At 40.5% G+C, this 25555-nt stretch overlaps 1 long non-coding RNA gene across 1 annotated transcript; it reads left to right on the top strand.

The window, feature by feature from the left end:
- The first annotated feature begins 14275 nt into the window (after positions 1 to 14275).
- LOC139183603 (uncharacterized) lies at positions 14276 to 20777 on the top strand. Its single transcript, XR_011567108.1, has 2 exons — positions 14276 to 14807; positions 19555 to 20777. It is a non-coding gene; the product is annotated as an uncharacterized lncRNA (long non-coding RNA).
- Positions 20778 to 25555: the final 4778 nt, after the last annotated feature.

Genomic DNA, 25555 nt, shown 5'->3' with positions numbered 1-25555 from the left:
ATGAACGGCTGGTGTCAGTTTAAGATCCCTGCAGGTCACTTGGCCAAAACAAAATGGATGTCAAGGCAGCAGTACCATGGAGCAGCTTAGTTACTCAACAGCCAACAACCCAAAATAGGAAAAAATGTGATTCAAGACAGTGGTTTCTCAAAAATGATATAATTACAAATGAAAAAGTTTATATGAAATTGAAAAATTAGCTACTCATACATTTCTTTGCAATAAAGAAATATAAGACAGGAAGATTCTGGAAAAGTCAGTTTTAATTGACATCTCCATATCAATTCTGTTTTATATTACCTCATGTTCATTGACAGTCCAGTCAACAACAGCAGCATCAGAACATTCCTACAGTGACCAATTAAGGGGAATGTGACTTCTAGATATATATTCTCTCAATTATTTTAATAAAATTATACTTACTAGACACTATAATTTTTATTAGATCCTCATTTTAACTTAGTGAAATAGGATACAGTCTACCATTAATCCAAAAACATGACATTATGAAGTGATCAAATGTTGAGAAGCTATATTAAGCTTTCTATCTAATATGAATTATATCTGTAAAATGATATTGTGGTCATTTAGAATCAGAAAGCAGGCCTAAATAACATAGAACAAGTAATAAATTATGGCTGAAATGGGAAATTCTGAACAATTAAGTAAAATGGAACAATAAAATATGTGTTTAATTATTGACAGGAAATCAATGAAGAATAGACGTGGCCATTTGGCAACATGCTGAAGCATTATAAATTTTAGTAGAAATAGTGTAATGTTAATTCTATTCATTTCACAAATTGCCCGTAATGTATTTAATCAAATGGATTCAGCATCTACTTCATACAAAATACTATGCTAGCAATTGGGTAGGATAATAAATATTTTCTATACTTTTAAGAAGATTCAGGAATATGCACAAATAATACCAGGTATCAACAAAGAGCAGAAGGAAGAGAGGGAGTTACATATGGTCTAAGAATACAGTCTAAGCATGGGTGTGGTTAGTTTCAAGCTCTCAAAATAGAACATAGACATTTTGGTTTGAAGGGGTTACTTTAAAATCCTAATGCAGAAAAAGAATTTTGGATAGAATTATCTCCTCAAATCTGAGACCAGATCACTATCAGATGCTGCAGCTTTTCCTAGTGATTGGATTCTAAATTATTGGCCATACCCCAAAATTCACAGGTAGCTGTAAATTTTTAATTTTAACATAAGAATTAATAAACAAACAATATCTATAAAAACTAATGAAGAGAAAATAGCTAGATGATATTTTTAAAAGAGAAAGTAAAATATATACACAGATAGTCTTCTTTAATACTTCTTTATCTTAAGAAATCAGTCATAGACACAAGAAGGAAACAGTGACAACCATCAGGTATAACACATTTTAGTGTTTTGATGCATTGTCAAAAAATTACATTAGGGCTTCCCTGGTGGCTCAGATGGGAAAGAATCTGCCTGCAATCCAGAGATCTAGGTTCAATCCCTGGGTTGGGAAGATGCTCTGGAGAAGGGAATGGCAACCCACTCCAGTCTCCTTACCTGGAGAATTCCATGGACAGAGGAGCCTGGTGGACTATAGTCCATGAGGTTGCAAAGAGTCGGACACAACTGAGCAACTAACACTTTCACTTAAAGTCTATTAAGAAAAATAAAAAAGAATAAATCAGTGTTTATACCTTTGATGCTACCAGAGCATTCTATCAACTTTTAAATAAATCTTAGAATTTGATTGGAATAATATGATTTTCACATAATAACCTGGAGAATGGCTATTATCTATATATCTCTTATTTATTTGCATAAGAAATATTGCTGTATACTATATGCCAGAAACTTTGAGCAGTGGGAGTTTATTAGTACTTGGTGTTACTAATATAATGGAAGAATAACAGAAGATGACAAAAATAAATGATGGGGTTTCAAAGCAGAATGATGGCTTGAAATAAAGAGATAGTAAGTGAGCCAGAGGAGAAACATTACTTTAAAGGAAGAAAACTTGAATATAGGAAAGTTATAACAGGCAATTGATTGGGTCAATCTCAGATGTGTAAGGGAGTGGTGAGGTGTCTAGAATCCCATTCAGGAGGTATTATATTAAGTCCTCATGTTTCCTTAGGCACCTCTTGGCACTGATAAATGTCTGTATTTTAAAGCTACATCTAAATTTTCAAAATCACCCCAAATATTCTCACTATAATTATACTATAAGTTATTATTCCAAAGTTTTAAATTCCCATACTTTAATCACATAGTGAGCTATCACCATAAGAGATAATATATAGATTCCATAATAATAGTAATAAACCTTTTTTATTCTTAGTTTCCTTCTTTTTTTCCTTTCCTCTTTTCTTTCTGTTTTCATTTATTCATTCATTTCTCTCTCAAAATATCAATTGACTGCCAACTGCAACAGATATCATCCCATGCTATGGGAATTCGTTCAATAACAAAGCATGGGAAAAACTTTTTTTGTGGGGCTTACATTTTAGTAAGTAGGGACAAAAATGTAAAATATGAGCATAGTAATTAAATTATATAGTACTTTAGAAAGTGACAAATGGCTTGGGATAAATACAGCAGGATAAGGAAGATTGGAAGGACAGGGGTAGTCAAAGACCTCATTGACTGACACACAAGAAGAGCAGAAGGAAATCTAGGAGTGAGCCATGCAGCTATCTGGAGAAAGAGGCAACAGCCCCAGCAAAGATTTTGAGTCAGGTGCTACCTGGAGTATGTGAAGAATTAGTAAGAATTCTAGCACAGGTCACAGGAAAAGGAAGGGAGCAGGGAGAAGGCAGCACCATCAGCAAATGTACTTCAGTTCAGTTCAGTCCCTAAGTCGTGTCTGACTCTTTGCGACCCCATGAATCACAGCACACCAGGCCTCCCTGTCCATCACCAACTCCCGGAGTTCACTCAGACTCATGTCCATCGAGTCAATGATGCCATCCAGCCATCTCATCCTCTGTCGTCCCCTTCTCCTCCTGCCCCCAATCCCTCCCAGCATCAGGGTCTTTTCCAATGAGTCAACTCTTCGCATGAGGTGGACAAAGTACTGGAATTTCAACTTTAGCATCATTCCTTCCAAATAAATCCCAGGGCTGATCTCCTTCAGAATGGACTGGTTGGATCTCCTTGCAGTCCAAGGGACTCTCAAGAATCTTCTCCAACACCACAGTTCAAAAGCATCGATTCTTCGGTGCTCAGCTTTCTTCACAGTCCAACTCTCACATCCATACATGACTACTGGAAAAACCATAGCCTTGACTAGACGGACCTTTGTTGACAAAGTAATATCTCTGTTTTTTAATATGCTAGGTAGGTTGGTCATAACTTTCCTTCCAAGGAGTAAGCATCTTTTAATTTCATGGCTGCAGTCACCATCTGCAGTGATTTTGGAGCCCACAAAAATAAAGTCTGACACTGTTTCCACTGTTTCCCCATCTATTTCCCATGAAGAGATGGAACCATATGCCATGATCTTCATTTTCTGAATGTTGAGCTTTAAGCCAACTTTTTCATTCTCCTCTTTCACCTTCATCAAGAGGCTTTTTAGTTCCTCTTCACTTTCTGCCATATGGGTGGTGTCCTCTGCATATCTGAGGTTATTGATATTTCTCCTGGCAATCTTGATTCCAGCTTGTGCTTCTTCCAGCCCAGCGTTTCTCAGGATGTACTCTGCATATAAATTAAATAGCAGGGTGACAATATACAGCCTTGACGTACTCCTTTTCCTATTTGGAACCAGTCTGTTGTTCCATGTCCAGTTCTAACTGTTGCTTCCTGACCTGCATATAGGTTTCTCAAGAGGCAAATCAGGTGGTCTGGTATTCCCATCTCTTTCAGAATTTTCAACAGTTTATTGTGATCCACACAGTCAAAGGCTTGGCATAGTCAATAAAGCAGAAATAGATGTTTTTCTGGAGCTCTCTTGCTTTTTCCATGATCCAGCAGATGTTGGCAATTTGATCTCTGATTCCTCTCCTTCTTCTAAAACCAGCTTGAACATATGGAATTTCACAGTTCACGTACTGCTGAAGCCTGGCTTGGAGAATTTTGAGCATTACTTTGCTAGCATGTGAGATGACTGTAATTGTACAGTAGTTTGAGCATTCTTTGGCATTGCCTTTCTTTGGGATTGGAATGAAAACTGACCTTTTCCAGTCCTGTGGCCACTGCTGAGTTTTCCACATTTGCTGGCATATTGAGTGCAGGACTTTCACAGCATCATCTTTCAGGATTTGGAATAGCTCAACTGGAATTCCATCACCTCCACTAGCTTTGTTCGTAGTGATGCTTTCTAAGGCCCACTTGACTTCACCTTCTAGGATGTCTGGCTCTAGGTGAGTGGTCACACCATCGTGATTATCTTGGTTGTGAAGATCTTTTTTGTACAGTTCTTCTGTGTATTCTTGCCACCTCTTCTTAATATCTTCTGCTTCTGTTAGGTCCGTACCTTTTCTGTCCTTTATTGAGCCCATCTTTGCATGAAATGTTCCCTTGGTGTCTCTAATTTTCTTGAAGAGATCTCTAGTCTTTCCCATTCTGTTGTTTTCCTCTATTTCTTTGCTTTGATCATTGAGGAACAGTTGTTCAAATCTGATAGATCCTTGAAGGACTCTGTAAGGATTATAGCTTTAACTCTTAGAAATAGAGAGTTTGAGAAAATCTGGAGAGTTTGGGTAGAACTGTTTCACAGTCCATGGTGAAACAGAATCAGCCAGCTGCTCTGCTGGGAATAGACTGTAGGAAGCAACAGTGGAAAATTGAAGGGTGTTAGGAGGTAATAGTAGTGATCCAGGCAAGAGATGGTGGTGCTGTGGAAATAATTGTAGGAGCAGAAGAAATGTTTAGGGGTGGTGTAGCCTGGAAACATTTGAAGGTAGAGCCATTCCAAGTTTCTAATGAATTAGATATGAGGTATAGAGAAAGAAAAAAAGTAAAAGAGGATCCTAAGGACTTGAGTCTAAACAGCTGTAAGGCAGAGTTCCCATTAATATGACAAAAACTGAAGTGGAGCAGGTTTGGGTGGGGAGACAGAGTTAGGAGTTGAATTTTGGGCATGCTGAATATGAGATGTCTGTTAGACATCCAATGGGAGATATTGAGTAGGAAGTTGAATATATGTCTGGATTTCAAGGAAAAGTTATAAAACATAGGTATAAATTTGGTGCCATTGGCACATGGATTATATTTAAAACCACAGGATTTCATGAGATTGCCAAAGAAGTAAGTGTTTAATATGAATAGGTGAAAGTGCTAAGGTCCACGGCCTTACAAGAACAGGAAGTTTGGAAGACAGAAAGAGTTACTCCTGAGGCAAGAGGAAAACCCAGAGAAGTTGTGTCCTAGAAACGAAGAGAAGAATCACAGAGACTCTGGGAAATCAGAGTGATCAACTTGTCAAGGGAGTGTGTAATTTCCTTGGTTCTGTCTCACCACAGCAAAAACTTGAAGTGATGGATGGACCAGTGTTACAGCCCCATGTTATAGCTCAGTTTTACTTAGAAAGCAAAGAAAAACACATCCTCGAGGCTTGAGGGCGGGTCGACCCAAAAGACTCAAAGAGAAGAGAAGCCCTCAGCTCAATTTTGGCTCCTCTTTTTATACGTTTTTTCCTCTCCCCCCCGCTAAGCCTGCCCTATGTAAATTGGGCTAGCTAGGAGGGTTGTTTGTTTTACCTGAGGTCCTCACTCTGGTCCTTGAACCTTCCTTTGTTCTATTTTTGCGGGTTTTCCCTTCTTTGTCTTTTAGTCACCACCATTCTGGACTCCTTTTTCCTATTCTAACTATCTAACATTCCCCCCTCAAGAGATGGGAGGCCCAATTCTTTGGGAATGGGGGCATTGAGGTCTCTCTGGCTACTTCCTGCTGAATTGGAATGGCAAGGGGCATTGGGCCTCCCCCTCTTGCTTACTTTCAAGCTTCAGAGGCCTTATAGCAGTGTCCATCTAAGGGTGAGTGATATTTTCTGTGGTTGGCTGTAGTTTTATATATCCTTGTTGAACTGGCACTGCATGTTGTAGCTTGTTGACCTGGGAAGACACAAAATGGGTTAGACAATTGATACTACATGGAGCAATCATAAGCAGCATCATTATGGTGATAACAGGGATTAGTAGGGGCATTAGCCAACTCCAAATTCTCCCTCACTAGGAGAATTATCCCCCAAAGAGAGATTGTAGCCATCCCAAGAATTCTCTAGCTCATTCTTTGAAATCCTCTAGGATCTGAATGTTTTCAGACTTTCTTTATCTTAGCTGGAGGTATTTACCAGAAACAACACATCTCATTCAATATGACTCAAGTCCCTCCTTGTTCAGGGATCAAGAGATCTATCTACCATCTATTTTGGAGTACAACCCCTGCCAAGATGTGTTGGTTCTTTAGAGCTCTCCTGAGATATATTATCCCCAGTTTAGGTCAGTTCAGTTATTCAGTCGTGTCTGACTCTGCTTATCTCCTGAAACTTAATTTTGGGGGCATTCATTAGAATGGCACTCATTTGTAGTCCTGAATAGGTATGTGAGATCTCCCAGGGCCTCACATGTGTATTGAGTGTGCTCTTCTGTTTTCTTCCATGGCTTGACTTGTGAGACATGAATCCAGGAGTCGTGTCCTGGTACCTTGACTACTGTGGAGGTAGAAAGTATTTCAGGATAGAGGCCCTTCCATGTGGACTGAGTTGAGCCTTTGAGGACCCATCTTTCCAGACTTCAATTAGGACTTGAGTCCCTGGAGCATATAGTGGTGGTGGCTCTTCAGAATCTTTTGGGTTCTGGTTGACACCCCACAAGCATATATCTTGTTGGAATTGCCCAATGGCCATGCTATAAGACCAGAGGGCCTGAGACTCTGGATCTAGGAAGAGGTCATTGACATAAACAAAAGGTCTCCCATATAGCATCTCATAAGGACTAAGACCAACCTGTTCCTTTAGGGGCAATATGGATGCAGAGGAGAACTTTTGGTAAAGCCTCCTTCCATCACAGGGAGGTCTCCTGGGTTATCTTTTTTATCACTGATTTTAAGAATTGGTTGGCTCTTTCTACTTTTCCTGAAGACTGAGGCCTCCAGACACAATGGAGATAATAAGTAATGCCCAATGCTTTAGAGACCCCTTCGGTGACCTTAGAAGTAAATAATGTCCCATTGTCACTTTGTAATGACCTGGGCAGACCAAATCTCAGAATGATTTAATGGAGCAATTTTTTTGTTTGTTTGTTTGTTTGTTTGTTTTTACCAACTCCTCAGCCTTCTAATCCAGGTGGGAAAGCCTTCAATCCATCCTGTGAATGTGTCTATCATGACCAATAAGTGTTTACACCCTTGAGAAACTGGCATCTGCATGAAGTCCACCTGCTAGTCCTCTCCTGGGTAGGTCCGATGCCATTGGACGGGCTGGGCCAGCTGGGGTCTTCGAGCTCCTTGGGGGTTGTTTAATTGGCAGGTGGGACAAGAGGATACCACTTGCCTTATAGTCCTTTGGAGACCTGTTCCTCTGAAGGACCTTCCTAGTAATCTTTGGAGGGCCTTTTCCCCTAAAAGAGTGGTGGCATGTAAGGAGTTAACCAACTTCCATTGGAGGTTCCCAGACAGGAAAAGGAGTCCCTCCATTTGGAACCACCCCATATCATCTTCTTAAAAGCCCTCAGTCTTAGCTTTAAGAGTCTCACCTTCAGTATGTGAAGGAGTTTCTGGCAAATTAGTCTGTGGAACTAAGGTGGCAACCCCTATTAGGTTGTGGTTCTGTAATGCTGCTCTCTTAGCTGCCTGATCAGCTGCTTGGTTACCTCGTGCCTCTTCTGTGCTCCCTTTTTGGTGTCCTTTACAGTGGGAGACTGAAACCTCTGTGGGCAGATGGTCTGCCTCCAAGAGCCTAAGGATTTGATCACCATATTTGACTGGGGACCCTCGGGTGGTCAAGTGGTCTCTTTCTTTCCAAATAGCAGCATGTGCATGTAGCACCAGAAAGGCATGCTTGGAGTCAGTGTAAATGGCTACTCTTTTTCCTTCTCCCAGCTCTAAAGCTCGAGTCAGGGCTATGAGCTCAGCTAATTGGGCTGAAGTACCTGATGGCAAAGGTCTAACCTCTAGGGTCTCAAAATTGGAGACTATTGCATATCCAGCTCTTCTTTTTCCATCCAAGACAAAGCTGCTTCCATCAATGTACCAGATTTCCTCAGGATTGGCCAGAGGATCTTCTGACAATCCCTCTCGGGATTTTGTCCAGTAGTCCAAGGTTTCTAGGCAAGAGTGAAAGGGAAGAGAACCCTCAAGGGTAGGCAGGAGGGTGGCAGAGTTAAGAGCCTCACAAGGGAATATAGGCAGGTCTGGATTTTCCATCAGCACTACTTGATATCTGAGGATTCTTTGATCAGACATCCGTAAATGGCCTCTCCCATTTAGGAGTTGTTTCGCTTGGTGGCTGGTAAAAAATAGTTCATTTCCCCCCCCAAAGAGAATTTTAAATCATCTTCTATCAGGATTGCAATAGCTGCAAGATTTCGAAGGCAGGGAGGCCAGCCTCGGGCAGTTTAGTTGAGCCTCTTGGATAAATAAGCTACAGGCTGGGGTTCAGGTCCCAACCTTTGAGTTAACTCTCCCAAGGCTATTCCTTCCTTTTCATGGGCATAAAGTTGGAATGCTTTTACTGGGTCCGGCAACCTCAAGGTAGGTGCCTGAGTTAAGGCTTGTTTTACTGTAGTCACTGCCTTCTTTTGAGGAGTTCCCCACATCAGTGGGATTGAATCATCCCGTTCCCTTCAAGCTTTCATATAAGGGCCGGGCAATTAGACCATAGTCAGGTATCCAGATTCTTCAATACCCAGTTAGCCCCAGGAAAGCTCGCAATTGTGTTCGAGTCGTGGGGGAGGGTAACTGGAGGGTTCCTTGTGCTTAATCAGAGGACAGCCTCCTGGACTCGTGTGTAATCTGAACTCCCAGGTAAGTGACCTTTGTCTCGACCATGTGTGCCTTAGCACAGGAGACTTTATATCCCCTCTCTGCCAAAAAGTTCAGAACCTGAATAACATGTTGTTGGGCATTTTTCTCATCTGGAGAGCAGATTAGTAGGTCACCTATGTATTGTAATATTTTCCCATTAGGTCCCAGATCCAGATCTAGGAGATCCCGTCTAAGAGCCTGCCCAAACAGGTGAGGGCTATCTCTGATCCCCTGAGGTAATGCTTTCCAAATCATCTGTTGGTGTTTTTCTCCTTGAGCCTCCCAGTTCAGTTCAGTTTAGTTCAATTCAATCACTCAGTCATGTCCGACTCTTTGCGACCCCATGAATCACAGCACACCAGGCCTCCCTGTCCATCACCAACTCCCAGAGTTCACTCAAACTCACATCCATCGAGTCAGTGATGCCATCCAGCCATCTCATCCTCTGTCGTCCCCTTCTCCTCCTGCCACCAATCCCTCCCAGCATCAGAGTCTTTTCCAATGAGTCAACTCTTCGCATGAGGTGGACAAAGTACTGGAATTTCAACTTTAGCATCATTCCTTCCAAAGAACACCCAAGGCTGATCTCCTTCAGAATGGACTGGTTGGATCTCCTTGCAGTCCAAGGGACTCTCAAGAGTCTTCTCCAACACCACAGTTCAAAAGTATCAATTCTTCGACACTCAGCTTTCTTCACAGCCCAACTCTCACATCCATACATGACCACTGGAAAAACCATAGCCTTGACTAGACGGATCTCCGAGATCCAGGACTGTAAATCACTTGGCACTGGGTGGGATTTCTCTCAAGATTACATAAGGATTAGGTACTGTGGGATGGAGGGGGACTACAGCTTCATTTATGATCCAGAGATCTTGAACCATTGGCTACGTCCCACCCTTTTTTTTTTACAAGGAGGATTGGGATGTTACACAGCAAACTGGTGGGGACAAATAGCCCACAGGCAAGAAATTAATTTATTAGAGGCTGTAGTCCTTCCCGAGCTTCTCTTCTGAGAAGGTATTGTTTCCGGTTTGGAAACCGAATGGGATCTCAGAGGACAATGACGACCGATTCAGCTTGGTGGGCTCGTCCAGGAGTCCCCTGATCCAACACCTGGGGGTTAATTTTGTCTTCCCATAGTTTTTGGTCCCTCCCTATTGGAGAGGGTGTAATGGATTCCTCAGTAGTAACCAGAAACTGTAGGATTCTAGGGGCTGAAAAGCATCCCACCACAAGGATGGTCCCAGTTTAGTGAGTATATCTCTTCCCAACAAGGGAGTAGGACATGCAGGGATGACCAGAAACTTGTAGGGAAATATTTATCCATCCCAGAAACAAAGAAGTGCTCAGGTTAATCTTTTTGTAATTGTTTTTTCTGTAGCACCCAAAATGGTATGGGTTTGTGAGGAGAAGGCTCTGGAGAAGGAGGTCAGGAGAGCATAGGTAGCCTCTACGTCAACCAAGAAATTCTCGGACCTACCTGCCACATCCAGTTGCACCTGTGGCTCCAGCCCCGTGATGGTTATCTGTGACAGGAGGGCTGGCTGGAGTGGGCCACTTCAGTCCTGTTGAACCATTGTGAGGAAAGGCTTGGCACTTGACCTTGAGGCTCCTGGTTCCACAAGGCAGAGTGCTGCCCAGTGTCCCAACTGATGGCATTTGTAGCAAGCCATTTTAGGAGACTTGTCATGGTTTGGACACTCGTTGGCCCAGTGTCCCACCTGTCAACAGATTAGGCATTTGCCTTGTGCCTTGTCCTTCAAGGACTCGGGGTTCACCATAGGGCTTCCCTGAAGGATGGCCAGCACCTGGGCATGCCTTGTCTCCTTCCTTTTCTCCCTTTCCTGAGCCTTGGCCTCCCTCTCCTGTTCTCTGTTATAAAAGGTATTGGTGGCTGTCTGGACCATCTCATCTAAAGAGGCATCAGGGTCCTGCTGCTAGAGCTGTTGTAACTTTATCCTGATGTCTGATGCACATTGGGACAGGCATTTGTCCTTTAAAATCACCTGTCCCTTGTAAGAGCCCAAGTCCAGATTGGTAAACTTTTGGAGGGCCTCTGTTAGACTTTCCAGGATGACAATAGAGTTCTCACTGGACTCCTGAGTTATTGCTGAGACCAGGCACAGTCCTACAACTAATAGGCTTCCTTCTACTTCCATGGGTGGACTTCCTTAGGGGTGAGTCTTTCTGAAGCTTATCGTACCAGTATTGTTGCAACCTGAGAGCCAGGCATCCCTGGGTCAGAATGCAAATCCCCAGGCAGGCTGAGGCATGACAGCCTCCTGGAGATAGAATCCCCAGGCAGTTCGAGGCATGTTGACCTCCTGGGACCCCTGGACTGGTGGATCCCCAAGCAGGTTGAGGTGTGACAACCTTCTGAGGACCAGATCCCTAGGCAGGTCAAGGCAGGTTTTCCTCCTGGGATCTGCAGGCTGGAATTGGGCATCCCCAAGTCTCTAGCATGACTAGTACTGGGTAGGATCAAGGGGTTGTAGGCATGCTGCAATTCATGGGGTCGCAAAGAGTCGGACACGACTGAGCGACTGAAATGAACTGAACTGAAGTGAATCCTAACTCATCGCTCATTTGTCCACTGCAGACGGGAACAGATACCATTATGTAAAGCAATCTAAGCCTGTGTCTTGAGACTGGGAACCTGGTGAAACAGCCATAAGCCTTATCCTCTTATTGCTCTGAGGGAATGTAAGTCACTGATTTCCTCCCCTAGTCCTCCATAAGGACAACTTAGGGTGTTTCCAGTGGTAAACATCTCATTGTCATAGACCCACTTTAGGTAATAACATAAGTAATGACAAAGGAGCAGATTATCTGATTCTCTTAGGGGCATTAGGAATATATTAAAAATAAGAAGTAGGGTGGAGTGATGTTGCCTACAAGGGGTAAGTGTTCTGGTTGTAGGAGTTAGTAAGTGGCTTAAGAAAAAAATGATAAGAGGCAACAGACCAGATGTTTCATAAAAGTGAAGTGAAGATTTGATTTGGGGGTATGTTTGTAACTTTAGGAGAAGGGTGGCAAGGGTTTGGGCTCAAACAGCCTGCAGGGCTAACTCCCAAAGTGGAAAACATTATCCCTAGAAGCCCAATTGCCCTTGAAGGGATGCCACCAACAGATGGACTTCTAACAGGCATTGTGTGCCTGTCGCCTGCCTTAGCGGGTTCACTGAGAGATGTTGTTGTTGCACATGTTGTAGGAAACATGGAAGATGAAGGCCTGAATATCTAGAGAGATGGGATATTATACAGCATTTCTCTCCCAAAAGCTAGCTATTTTCTGGTTGTCCCTCCAGAAGATGGTAGAGGCAACATTGTTGGGGTCCGGATGGGGCTCAGGAAAAGAAGAGGGAAGGGGGCAGGGCACACCTTTTGAAAGAATGTTATAGCCCAAGGGCATAATATAAACCAATTATAATCAAATGGGTCCAAGATGACAAGTCAAATTCAACTAGACCTTGATCCTCAATCTGCAAGCTAAATGACACACCCAGAGGTGCCAGGATAGTTCCAAAAGGAACTGTCACAGGACAGGACACTGTCAAAAGACAGAGGAGTGGATGGTTCCCCGATTGTTGGAATGATCCTCCCACTCACTAGCATAGGAAATCACCCAGCTTGCAAAAACTAACCATACCACACTCACCCTGTGCCATGACCCACACCCTTTGGAGTGTGCTTCTCTCTAAATCTGAACAAATCCATCTTTCACCTATCACTGTGTCTCTCACTGAATTTTTTTTTTTTTTTTTTTTTTGCAATGAGACATCAAGAGCCTGAGCTCCATTAGGTCCTAAAGCCAGACACCATGGGTTTTGGCCAGGCTCAAGTCCTGGGAGAGAGGAGCTGAAGAACAGGAGGAAAAGGAAGTGGGCAAAATGTGCCGAGGAATCCCCTTCATATCTGTCAGAAAATCTGCTAAAAACCTGATCTGTGCTCACAGTTTTCATTGGCCTGATCCTTGGCACAAAGAAGATTAAGGACAGAAGAGCCCCAACCTCCTTGGGCAACAGCTACTAAGTAGCCCCTGCCAGAGTCCTTCATTTGCACCCACTGGCACTCACCTGTTTAAGGGGGGTTCAAGGAAATAAGAAATTAGAGATTGTAAAGGAATTAAGATTTTGTTAGCCATATGTTCTTCCAGCCATAGGAGCGAGGACCTCATAACTTAACCGAAGGTCTTCTGGAATCTGAGACTGAGCCACATGAGCTTTCTGCTGAGTTTGTTTTGCTTTCCTGGTTTCCAGCACACTGGGCTTCTTGTCACTTCCTCTGCACTGGGATTTTTTGCCTGCAGCTTCCACCACAGGAGCTTTCACTGAGTTGGGCTTTTGTTGTGCTTGGCTTCTGCCTCCCAGGGGCTGAGCCAGATTGTTTAAGCCAGGTTAAATCTGAGAAATGGCACCATATATGTCAAGGGAGTGTGCAGTTTTCTTGGTTCTGTCTCACTACAGCAAAAATTTGAAGCGACAGATGGATCAGTGTTACTGCCCTGTGTTATAGCTCAGTTTTATTTAGAAAGCAAAGGAAAATATATCCTCAGGGCATGAGGACAGGTCAACCCAAAAGACTCAAAAGACAAGAAGCCCCCTCTCGATTTTGGCTCCTCTTTTTATATGTTTTCTCCTCCTCCTGGGCCTGCCCTATGTAAATTGGGCTAGCCAGGAGTGCTGTTTGTTTTACCTGAGGTCCTCATTCTGGTCCTCAGACCTTCCTTTGTTCTATTTTCTTGGGTTTTTCCCTTCTGTGTCTTTTAGCCACCTTCATTCTGGACTCCTTTTTCGTATTCTACCTACCTAACAAACTGAAGCCATCAACACATTTACAATTTTGAATTGAAGCATTATATGATTTAGTAAGATCATTTTATATTCACTGTAAAAGTTGATTTGTAAGGAAGGAAAAGCATGGATTTTAGACTTAGACTTGCATATATGGATCTCCTTTCTGCTACTCAGGGTGTGCCCTGGGCAAGTTGTATACCTTCTTTATACTTCTGATTCCTAAGGAAAGGACCTCCTCTAGTTTTTCCCTTAAGTTGTTAGCTTCCTATGTATTGTCAGGCTACAATAGATGAAAATACTGTTCAGTAACTGTTTAGGTTTTGAAACTGTTTAATTTTAGCTCTGACTAAATAAACCTTTATTTATTTATTCAACAAGGGTAGAATCACATTTATGAATTGGGGCCACTTTTAAAAAGCACACATTTTTGACCCCATTTTCTCCCTGACATGGCCTAGACGTATGCTATTTAATTATATCCTGGCTGCAAGTTATTTACGAGGATCATATGCAAAAGCAAATATTTTGTGTGTCTTTATCTTTGTAATCGTAATCAGATCTTTTAAATTCAATACTTCTACCTGTTGGGAAGTGTAGTACAAAATAGCGGTAAAAGGAGAAAGTCCTTGGGAAAATGGCAAAGGGCCAGAAGTACCCGGCTTTGTACTGTGGACAGAAAAACATCTCCTGCCTTTGGTTATGCTCGGCACCAAGATTTAATAATAAATAAGGATGTTACTTGAGAAAACGGGTTGTGGGATAAGCACATGAGTCACTTAGAGCGCGCTGTCCTTGAAATGTTTTTACTGATTATGTGTTAACCCCATATGCACTCTGCTGGCCGTATACTTTAAGCTCTTTGCTCCTGCTTCTATAAAAAGGCTTGACTGCAGAAATAAACTTGTCAGTCCTTGCAAGAGCCTGTCCGAGTGTCATTCTTTCAGGTTCAATGCTTCCAAGTCCTGGGGAGAAAATCCCCAACAAGTGGCGCCACGAACAGGAACTTGAAAAGAAGGCTGAACAAAGTGATGAGCCCCTGAAGAAAGAGGTAAGCAGGATGGGACAACATAGCAGTAAAATTCCTTTCATTTCTATAATGCATCATTTTTTGAGACAAAACGGTGTTAATGTTTCAAGAGATCAGTTGAACGACTGCTATCATATTTTACTGGAACAATTCATGGTTCCCAGAAGAGAAGACACTCAATCTAGACATATAGAAAAGGGTTAAAAATAATGTTTTGCGAGCATATCGGCAAGGATTTTCTGGTCATTCATACAGGCTGTCATAGAACAAATTGAAGGACATAACATTGATTTGGAAGTAAAAACTATTCAATCTTTACATGAATACGAGCTTAAAGAACAAGATATACAAGGTGCTTTGAAATATAAGAATGTTATGCTCAATCAGACACAATCTTAGAAAAACAACTTAGAGACATATACATACAGGATATGTCAAAACTGAAGCCACTTAGAACGGAGGTCATTTCATTCAATGGACAGTCCAAATCTAAGGTTTTTCCTTCTGCTCCGCCTGTAACAACAATTGCTAACTTTGCTCGTACTAATCATTTCACTCCTCCTCGGGAGATGCCTGCTTGCACTTTCGCTTTCCCAATGCAATTTAATCAACCTGCCCAAGACCAAAATACTTGAACTAATTTAGATTTTAGCATGTTGTCTAATTTTAAGAAAGCATGTACTCTGTATGGACCTATTTCTCCTTACTGTATAGAATTTCTCCGAAGATGGGCTGACCATTGGATGCCATATGATTTTTTTTCAAGTAGCAAAGATGGTTTTAAATCCTCAACAATTACTGCAATGGCAAATGTGGGTTAATGATGAGGCCCGACAGCTGATGATTGACCAGCAATCTCATGGTAACCCTGCCAATTTAACCTATGATATACTCACTGGAACAAGAGCCATGGCCAATATGATTGCGCAACTAGCTAATATTACCCCTCAGATGCTACATTTCATTAAAGAAACTGCCTGCAGGGCATAAGCAAAGGTTGATAGCACTAACTCTGATGGTTCACTTGTTAAGATTATTCAAGGACATGAGGAGGAATATTCTCAATTTATAGGAAAATTAAAGGATGCAATTGAGAAATCTATTAAGGATGTGGCTTTACAAAATATTATTTTAAAACAACTTGCTTTTGAAAATGCTAATGAGGAATGTCAATCCATGCTTAGACCAATTCGAGAGACTGGCTCTCTTATGGAATATTTGAAAGCATATAGGGATATCAGATCTAGTTCCCACAGAGCAAAATTGGCAACATTGGAAACCTTTAATGTACAAAAAGCTGCTAATGCCAAATGTTTTAACTGTGGGAAGCCCAGCCATATGAAAAAACAATGTCTCATGTCAACACAGGCCAAAAAAAATACTACTACTTCTAATAAGAAGAGACCCTCAGGAATATGTCCAAGATGTAAAAAGGGGTTCCATTGGCTGAATGAATGTCATTCTAAATTTGATAAGGATGGAAACACCTTGAACCCCGATGCACAACAAAAACAACAGGGAAACTGATAAAAGGGCCGTCCTCTAGCCCAACTACAAAAGGAAGACCTAAAGTTATGACGCTACAAGCAGCTACATCTAAGAGTGCTTGCATTGATATACCTAGTCCTTATGATATGGAACTAATAGAATTATACAACCCCCACAAAATTCCTACTGGATATTATGGCCCGATTCCACCTGGGACAATGGGACTGATTTTGGGACATAGTAGCTGCACAATGAGAGGTTTAATGGTATTGACTGGTGTTATGGACAAAGATTATGAAGGGGAAATACATATTATGGTAAATGTTATGAAAATGGGAAATGTATACTTACAAAAAAGGGAATATTTTGCACAATTATTACTTTTACCATATGTCAAACCAATGAAGGCATCTGATAAAGTTCGACAGGGAGGCTTTGGCAGTACCAACCTTACTGCTGCACTATTCACCTTATTAAAGGAACATCGGAAACCCATGCTTACTTTACGCATACAGGGAAAGAATTTCACAGGCATGTTAGATACCGGAGCTAACATTTCAATCATTAGAGCTGCAAAATGGCCCCTTGATTGGGATAAGGTTATAACTCCTTCTAGACTATTAGAAGTAAATGAAGCTAATGCCACACAAACTTTTGTCAATGCATCCTATTTTCAAATGTATGGCCCTAATCAAATTGTAGCTTATCTTAAACCATATATTACTAATATCCCAATCAATTTATGGGGACGGGATTTTCTTGAACAAATGAAAGCCACAATTTCTTTAAATGAACCTTTTAATGGGGGCCATTGAGTTAACACCGCTGCCCCTCGATTGGGAATCTGATACCCCAGTATGGACACCTCAATGGCCCCTAACTAAAGAAAAATTGGCAACTCTTATGCAATTAGTTAATGAACAATTACAAAAAGCTCATATAGAACCTTCATTTTCCCCGTGGAATTCCTCTATTTTTGTAATAAAAAAGAAGTCAGGAAAATGGCGAATGTTGATAGATTTAAGAAATGTTAATAATACCATGTTACCTATGGGGCCCTTACAACTGGGATTGCCCTCCCCTTCTTTGATACCAAAAGGATGGTCTATAGTTATTATTGACTTACAAGACTGCTTTTTTACTATACCTTTGCACCCTAAAGATAGAAAACGTTTTGCTTTTTCAATTCCTTCTATAAATCACATGGCTCCTCTTAAAAGATTTCAATGGAATGTACTACCTCAGGGAATGATGAACTCCCCTACCATTTGCCAATATCTCATATCTGTTTTATTACAACCCATTAGAGATAAATATCCTACTGCATTTATAATTCATTATATGGATGATATACTTCTCTCTATGGAATCTGAACTCTATTTACAACAGTTATATAATGAAGTTATTACTACTCTTCAAAATCATGGCCTGCTTGTAGCACCAGACAAAATTCAATGGAAAGCACCCTTTAATTATTTAGGACATGTTATGGAATAATCTAAAATCAAACCTCAAAAAAATCAAATTTCTATGCAATCTCTACGCACACTGAATGATTTTCAAAAATTGCTAGGAGATATTAATTGGCTGCAGCCATCTGTTGGCATCCCCACCTATGCCTTACAAAATCTATTTAAAATTTCAAAGGGATCCCCTGACCCTAATAGCCCTAGACAACTAACAAAAAAGGGCAAAGAAGAACTGGCCTTAATGGAGAAACACATTCAACAATCTTTTTCAACTCAACTAGATTATGATCAACCAGTTTCTTTAGATATATTCCCCACTGAACATTCGCCCACTGCAATTATAGCTCAACATAGCCCAATAGAATGGGTATATTTACACACTAAACAGTCTAAAAAAATTGTATCATATATTGAGAAAATAGGGCACTTAATTGTGTCAGGAAGAAGCCATATACAAACTTTGACTGGATTTGATCCATATGCAATACACATTCCCTTGACAAAAAAGGAATTGCAAATTGCCTTACAGTATAACTTGACCGTGCAAATGGCATTAAATGATTTTCAAAATGTTATCTCATTTCATTTACCAAAAGGAAAATTATAGGACTTTCTACAATGTACTAAATTCATTATAACTAATATTATTGCACCCCAGCCTATTTCCAATGCACCCACCCATTTCATTGATGGCAACAAGAAAGGCATAACAGGGATTGTCGGCCCTGATATCAAAGAGAAATTACCCACTACCTATTCTTCAGTACAAAGAGTTGAATTGTATGCTTTATATGCTCTTTTGTCGCTTCAACCACTATCCTTCAATGTATATACTGATTCCAAATACCTTGCTTCCCTTTTTCCTGATTTTGTTACAGCCTTTTTATACAATCTAGATGAAGAATTATATACTCTCTTTTCACAGACTCAAGCTTTAATTCGCTCACGTACAGAACCCTTCTTTATTGCACATATACTTGCTCATTCAAGTTTACCTGGCCCTCTGGTTGCAGGAAATGATGTGTTGACAGGCTCATAGCTCCCATTTTTACATTTGCCAATGACGAACATGCTAATCTTCATACCAATGTTAACAGATTGCACTCTAAATACCATATTCCTCTCACTGAAACATGGCATATTATTAAAACCTGTGACGTCTGCACCCCTCTGCACTTATGAACTATGATTTCAGGAGTTAATCCCCGGGGGCAACAACCTAATTCCCTTTAGCAATCTGACTTCACTCACTCTCCTTAAAGAAAATTTTCTTTACTTTTTGTCTCAATAGATACATTTTCCAACTTTATCTGGACAGTACCTGTCTCTTCAGAATCCAATAAACATGCCATTTCCACACTCTTACTCACCTTCCCCATTATGGGGATTCCTTCTGTCTTGATAACAGACAATGGACCTACATTCACCTCGCATTTGTTTCATTCATTTTTGTCAGAATGAAACATCACACACATTACAAGAATACCCTATAATCCTCAGGGTCAAGACATTATTGAAAGAGCCCACCGCACCCTAAAAACTCATTTACTAAAACAGAAAGGGGAGAATATGGAAGAGGAGATACACTTCTTATCCTATGAACCTTCAATTATTATTATCTTTAACTCTTTATTCCCTAAATTTTTTAAATTTAACAAAAAATAATTCTGACACTCATGCAGATAGACATTTTGCAGAAGACAAAAACAGAAAATTAGAAATCAATACACCAATATGGTATAAGCAATTTAATCAATGGCTGCCAGGAATCTTACAACTCCTAGGCAAGGGTTATGGTCTTGTCATTGCAGATGGAGAGGAAATCTGGGTTCCCCTTCTCCATGTCCATTATCGAGAGGGACCCCAAGACTGGACTCCCTTGGGAAGTGATGAAGTTGATGTGAAAGGTCTTGTCAATGACCCTGGAGGAGCCAATGAGGAAATGCCATCGTCTGAATCCTTACCCGACATGGGCTCAAGTGAAAACATGACTCATCAGGCTGAGCAGACACTGAAGAGTACTGAAACTCCTATGACTCCAGATAAGCTGTTTCTGGCAATGCAAACTGTTCTGAAGAGCAGGAGGAACATCATAATTGCTCCTGGTTTAATAGATCAAACATTGGAGGCTTTCATAAATCTAAGACAAGTTTCTAGACTGATAAGGACATATTGCTGAATTGGTATAACAGGGGCTTATCACCCCCACAACCCAGGATTGTCGTCCCCATTGTGGGGCCAGAGCAATGGCACATTTAGAAAATTCCAGATCAAATGCAGCAACTGACTTTCCGAACATGAACACTCTGTCACTGGAATTTTACTTCTTTTTGTCTGACTAACATGCCCTATAATAGCACTGAATATCCTTGGGATAAAGTTAAGGCGCATTTGCAGGATCTCACAGATAACTCAAGTTCAGACATCAATTTGTTGAAACAACAAGCTGCTAATTTTCAAGTTAGGGTACCTAAGGAATTGTATAGCACTCAATTCTATGATACTTTAACCAAAACCCTATCGTCTCTAGACCCTAGAGCTTGGCTTTCAGGAAGCAATATTTTTATGTATGTATTAATCACCCTGCTCTTTTTGTCATTGCTTATAGGATACAGAAGTCTCTACTCAAGACTCCATGCCTCCCACAGTAGAGTCCAACTAGCAGCAGCTGCGCTTAATTTAAAAACAAAAGGAGGATATGTTGGGAAGCGTAGTACAAAATAGCAGTAAAAGGAGAAAGTCGTTGGGAAAATGGCGAAGGGCCAGAAGTACCCAGCTTTGTACTGAGGACAGAAAAACATCTCCTGCCTTTGGTTATGCTCGGCACCAAGATTTAATAATAAATAGGGATGTTACTTGAGAAAACGGGTTGTGGGATAAGCACATGAGTCACTTAGAGCGCGCTGTCCTTGAAATGTTTTTACTGATTATGTGTTAACCCCCTATGCGCTCTGCTGGCCGTATACTTTAAGCTCTTTGCTCCTGCTTCTATAAAAAGGCTTGACTGCAGAAATAAACTTGTCAGTCCTTGCAAGAGACTGTCCGAGTATCATTCTTTCAGGTTCGTTGCTTCCAAGTCCCAGGGAGAAAATCCCCAACATCCACCTATCTGAATAAAATGGGAATGATAAGACTATGCAAAAGTACAACTAAAAACTGGTAATTAGGTGCTATATTTACAAGATGAGCTAATTTGTAACTGGAAAATGGTAAGATGATTTTGTAACTGACAGCCTTAGGATCCATAACTTGAGATACTTCTTAACAATGGAGACAACCAAAAATATAGCAAACATGAGAAGAGGTGGGTGCCTTGGGAGGCAGGAACTCATTCAAAGTAAATTTTGTTTGAAACCAGTTATTACATACTGCTGAATTGTCAATTGGGCTTTTCAGTCTTATGTCCACATTAAGTATTGCAACTCATGTATTTTCCTCCAACTCAGAAAAAAGTAGAAAATGTCCTGACAGAAAGAACACATCCTTATCACTTAGGAGCTTAAGTGATGATTTTTCTAATGAGGAAGAGACCTTCCTTAACTTTAATGATAAAATGTAGACTTGGGGTCCGAGGATAAATGTCTTACATGGAGAGAAGTGTGATATCTATCAAAGATAAATTAGAGTTGAGTAACAGCCAGTTAGTGCGGCCTTGATAGCAAACCAGAGGGATAAGTATCTTAGCCCAAGTCAGTCGTCATCATTTTATTTAGGGGGACCCACTAAAACGGTAGCTAAGACCAACAAAGCAGTGAGACGTCATATAGTCTGTTATCCAAGAGAAAATTAATGGAATGCAAAAGATTTGTTGTCGTTCAGAAGCTAAGTTGTTTCCGACTCATTGTGACCCCGTGGACTGCAGCACATCAGGGTCCTCCATCCTCCACCATCTCCAGGAATTTTCTTAAATTCATGTCAATTTGAGTTTGTGATGCTATTTTGATAAGCATCTCATCCTCTGCCATCCCCTTCTCCTTTTACCTTCAATCCTTTCCAGCATTAGGGTCTTTTCCAATAAGTTGGCTCTTTGCATCAGGTGGCCAAAGTATTAGAGCTTCAACTTCAGGATCAGTCTTTTGAATGAATATTCAGGGCTGATTTCTTTAGGATTCAGGATTTAGGATCTCCTTGCAGCCCAAGGGACTCTTCACGAGTCTTCTGCAGCACCACAATTCAAAAGCATCAATTCTTCGGCACTCAGCCTTCTTTATGGTCCAACTCTCACATCCATAAATGACTACTAGAAAAACCATAGCTTTGACTATACAGACCATTGACAGCAAAGTAATATCTCTGATTTTTAATAAACTGTCAAGGTTTGTCATAGCTTTCCTTCCAAGGAGCAAGTGTGTTTTAATTTTATGATTGCAGTCACCATCTGCAGTGATTTTGGAACCCAAGAAAACAAAATCTGTCATTGCTCCCACTTTTCCCCCTTCTATTTGCCATTAAGTAATGAGACCAGAAACCATGGTTTGTATGTGGAGTTTTAAGTCAGCTTTTTCATTCTCCTCTTTCACCCTCATCAAAAGGGTCTTTAGTTCCTCTTCACTTTCTGTGATTAGAGCAGTATCATCTGCATATCTAAGATTGTTGATATTTCTCTCAGAAATCTTGTGATTTATCCAGCCCAGTATTTTTCATGATGTACTTTGCTTAGAAGTTAAATAAACAGGGTGACAATATGCAGCCTTGTCATACTCCTATCCCAAATTTGATTCAGCCCATTGTTCATATCCAGTTCTAACTGCTTGTTGACCTGCATATAGGTTTCTCAGGAAACAAGCAAAGTGGTCTGATACTCCCATCTCCTTTAGAATTTTCCACAATTCATTATGATACACACAATCAAAGGATTTAGTGTAGCCAGTGGGGCAGAAGTAGATGATTTTCTGGAATTCCCTTGCTTTCTCTACTATCCAAAGGATGTTGGCAACTTTATCTCTGGTTCCTCTCCTTTTCTAAACACACCTTATACATCAGGAAGTTCTTAGTTCACATACTGCTAAAGTCTAGCTTGAAGGATTTTGAGCATAATCTTACTAGTATGTGAAATGAGTGCAACTGTACAGCAGTTTGAACATTCTCTGGTATTGCCCTTTTCTGGGATTGGAATGAAAATTGACCTTTTCTAGTCTTGTGGCCACTACTGAGTTTTCCAAATTTGCTGACATATTGAGTGCAGCACTTTAACAGAATCATCTCTTAGGATTGTAAATAGTTCAGCTGGAATTCCATCACTTAACACTAGCCTTGTTTGTAGTAATGCTTCCTAAGGCCCATTTGACTTCACAGTTCAGGATATCTGGCTCTAGGTAAGAGACCACACCATCATGGCTATCCAGGCATTAAGACCTTTCTTGTATAGTTCTGTATATTCTTGCTACCTCTCCTTAATCTCTTCTGCTTCTTTTAGGTCCTTACCATCTCTGTTGTTTATTTTGCATGAAATGTTCCCTTACTATCTCCAGTTTTCTTGAAGGTATCTCTAGTCTTTCCCATTCTATTGTTTTCCTCTGTTACTTTGCATTATTCATTTAAGAAGGCTTTCTTATCCCTTCTTGCTATTCTCTGGAACTCTGAACTCAATTGGGTATATTTTTCCTTTGCCTTTATTTTCTCTTTTTACCTCAGCTATTCATAAAGCCTCCTCAGACATCCACTTTGCTTTCTTGCATTTCTTATTCTTTGGGATGATTTTGATCACTGCCTCCTGTACAGTGTTATGAACCTCTGTCCATAGTTCTCAGGCACTCTGTCTTTCAGATCTAACTCCTTGAATCTACTCATCACCTCCACCGTAAAATAATAAAGGATTTGATTTAGGTCATAGTTGAATGCCTAGTGGTTTTCCCTATGTTCTTCAATTTAAGCCTGAATTTTGGAATAAAGAGCTCATGATTGGAGCCACAGTCAGCTCTGGGTCTTGTTTTTGCTGACTATGTAGAGCTTCTCCATCTTCGGCTGCAAAGAACATAATCAATCTGATTTGGCTATTGATCATTTGTTGATGTCCATGAGTAGAGTCATCTCTTGGGCTGTTAGAAAAATGTGTTTGCTATGGCCAGCATATTATCTTGACACTGTTGTTCTTACAGCATGGGAATTTCCTTTCACCCCCAGACACATCTACAATTGAGCGTCTTTTCCACTTCAGTTCATCCGCTTCATTCTTTCTGGGGCTATTAGTAATTGCCCTCTGTTCTTCCCCAGCAGCATATTGGATACCTTCTGACCCTGAGGGCTCATCTTTTGGTGTCATATCTTTTGTGTTTTCATATTGTTCATAGGGTTATCACAATAAGAATACTGGAGTGTTTTGTCATTTCCTCTTCCAGTGGACCACATTTTGTCAGAACTCTTCGCTATAATCCATCCGTCCTGGGTGGCCCTGCATGGCATGGCTCTTTGCTTCATTGATTTATGCAATCCCCTTTACCACAACAAGGCTCAATCCATGAAGAGGGCAAAGAGATTAATCAGCCATAATGGGACCCTGATTAAAAAAGGAATTTAAAGGTATTGGAGCTTTGGTGATTACATTGATGGGTGCTTATACTTAATTACTCTTTTCTATGTTTCTTAAGATGGATGTTGGAAAAATCCATGTTATGTTAGTGTGAACATTTATATCAGCATCTTATTTTTCCTATTATGAGTCTTTGAAGGAATTACAAGAATCATAAGACCAATGATTTGCTTCTCTGCCTCTAAACAAGACCAGAAAAGTCATTTCAAGTATAATGCGAATATATTCTAAAAAGACCTAAGTAAATAATTCCATCTCAGGCAAGTATGACCTCATATAGTAGAAATTTAATAAATATTGAATGAATAACTGAACATATTCATAACCAACAAATTTCAACATCAGGAAATGTTTCTTCATTGTTGCCTTAGTCGCTCCTATTTTACTTCTTACAATTTCAGAAAATGCAGAGAATAGCTAGCCATCAATCTCTGAATAATATCTGTTCTATACATGAAAACTATCATTAAATTTCCTTAATGATCCTCAAACCCACTTAGTCTTCTGCTGGCTAAATAATTCATCTCCTTCTTTTATTTCAGTCTTTATCTGAGTTTCTTGCATTAGCCAGGAGGAGGAATGCTGGAGTCACAGGGGATTTTGAACCTAACGTTCCTTAAGAATGTTAAGAGTAATAAAACCGTAGTGGTGTGTGGAGATAGCACTACTAAAACATGATAACGAATGGAAATTTTCAAAAAAAAAAATGCTAACATCTGAATAATTTTATAATTTGAGTTTTCTGTAAGACACAGAAGAAAAGATGCTCAATGAGGGAGAATAAAATGTTTGTGCTTAGACTGTATTCTTTAACTACGTGTGTCCTGGTTCCACAGTTTCTCAGAACTCCTAAAATCTTAGGTCCATACTCAATAACCGCTAATGGTCTCACTGTATGAAATGACAAATGCCTCCGAGTCGTCTTTGTAAGAGTAGATTCCCCTCTGAAGACTACAGAAAAGAAAAATGGTTCATAAATTCCTAATGGCCTCAGAGCAAAAAATTTGAATTCCATTTAAAGAAGTTAAATATAAAGAATGCAAGCTATTTATCAGCCTGACATGCATGTTCAAAGGAGTGAGACACACAAAGTTTTCAGCTGTGAAAGTTTTGCTACTAAATTGTATCCAATATAACAGGAGGGCATCCTGAGCTGGTGTATGTCCTGAAGCAATGGATTCAAAAGTTAAATGCCTTTTTTCCCCAGAATACTGAAAATAAACCGCTGACTTTACCAAACTGGTTCCAAAATGAATAAGAAGATTGGACAGCTACAAGTTGAT

Source organism: Bos indicus, chromosome 6 (assembly GCF_029378745.1).
Source record: "Bos indicus isolate NIAB-ARS_2022 breed Sahiwal x Tharparkar chromosome 6, NIAB-ARS_B.indTharparkar_mat_pri_1.0, whole genome shotgun sequence".
NCBI lineage: Eukaryota > Metazoa > Chordata > Mammalia > Artiodactyla > Bovidae > Bos > Bos indicus.
Note: the sequence above shows the minus strand (reverse complement) of the source record. Positions and strands in the feature narration are given on the sequence as shown.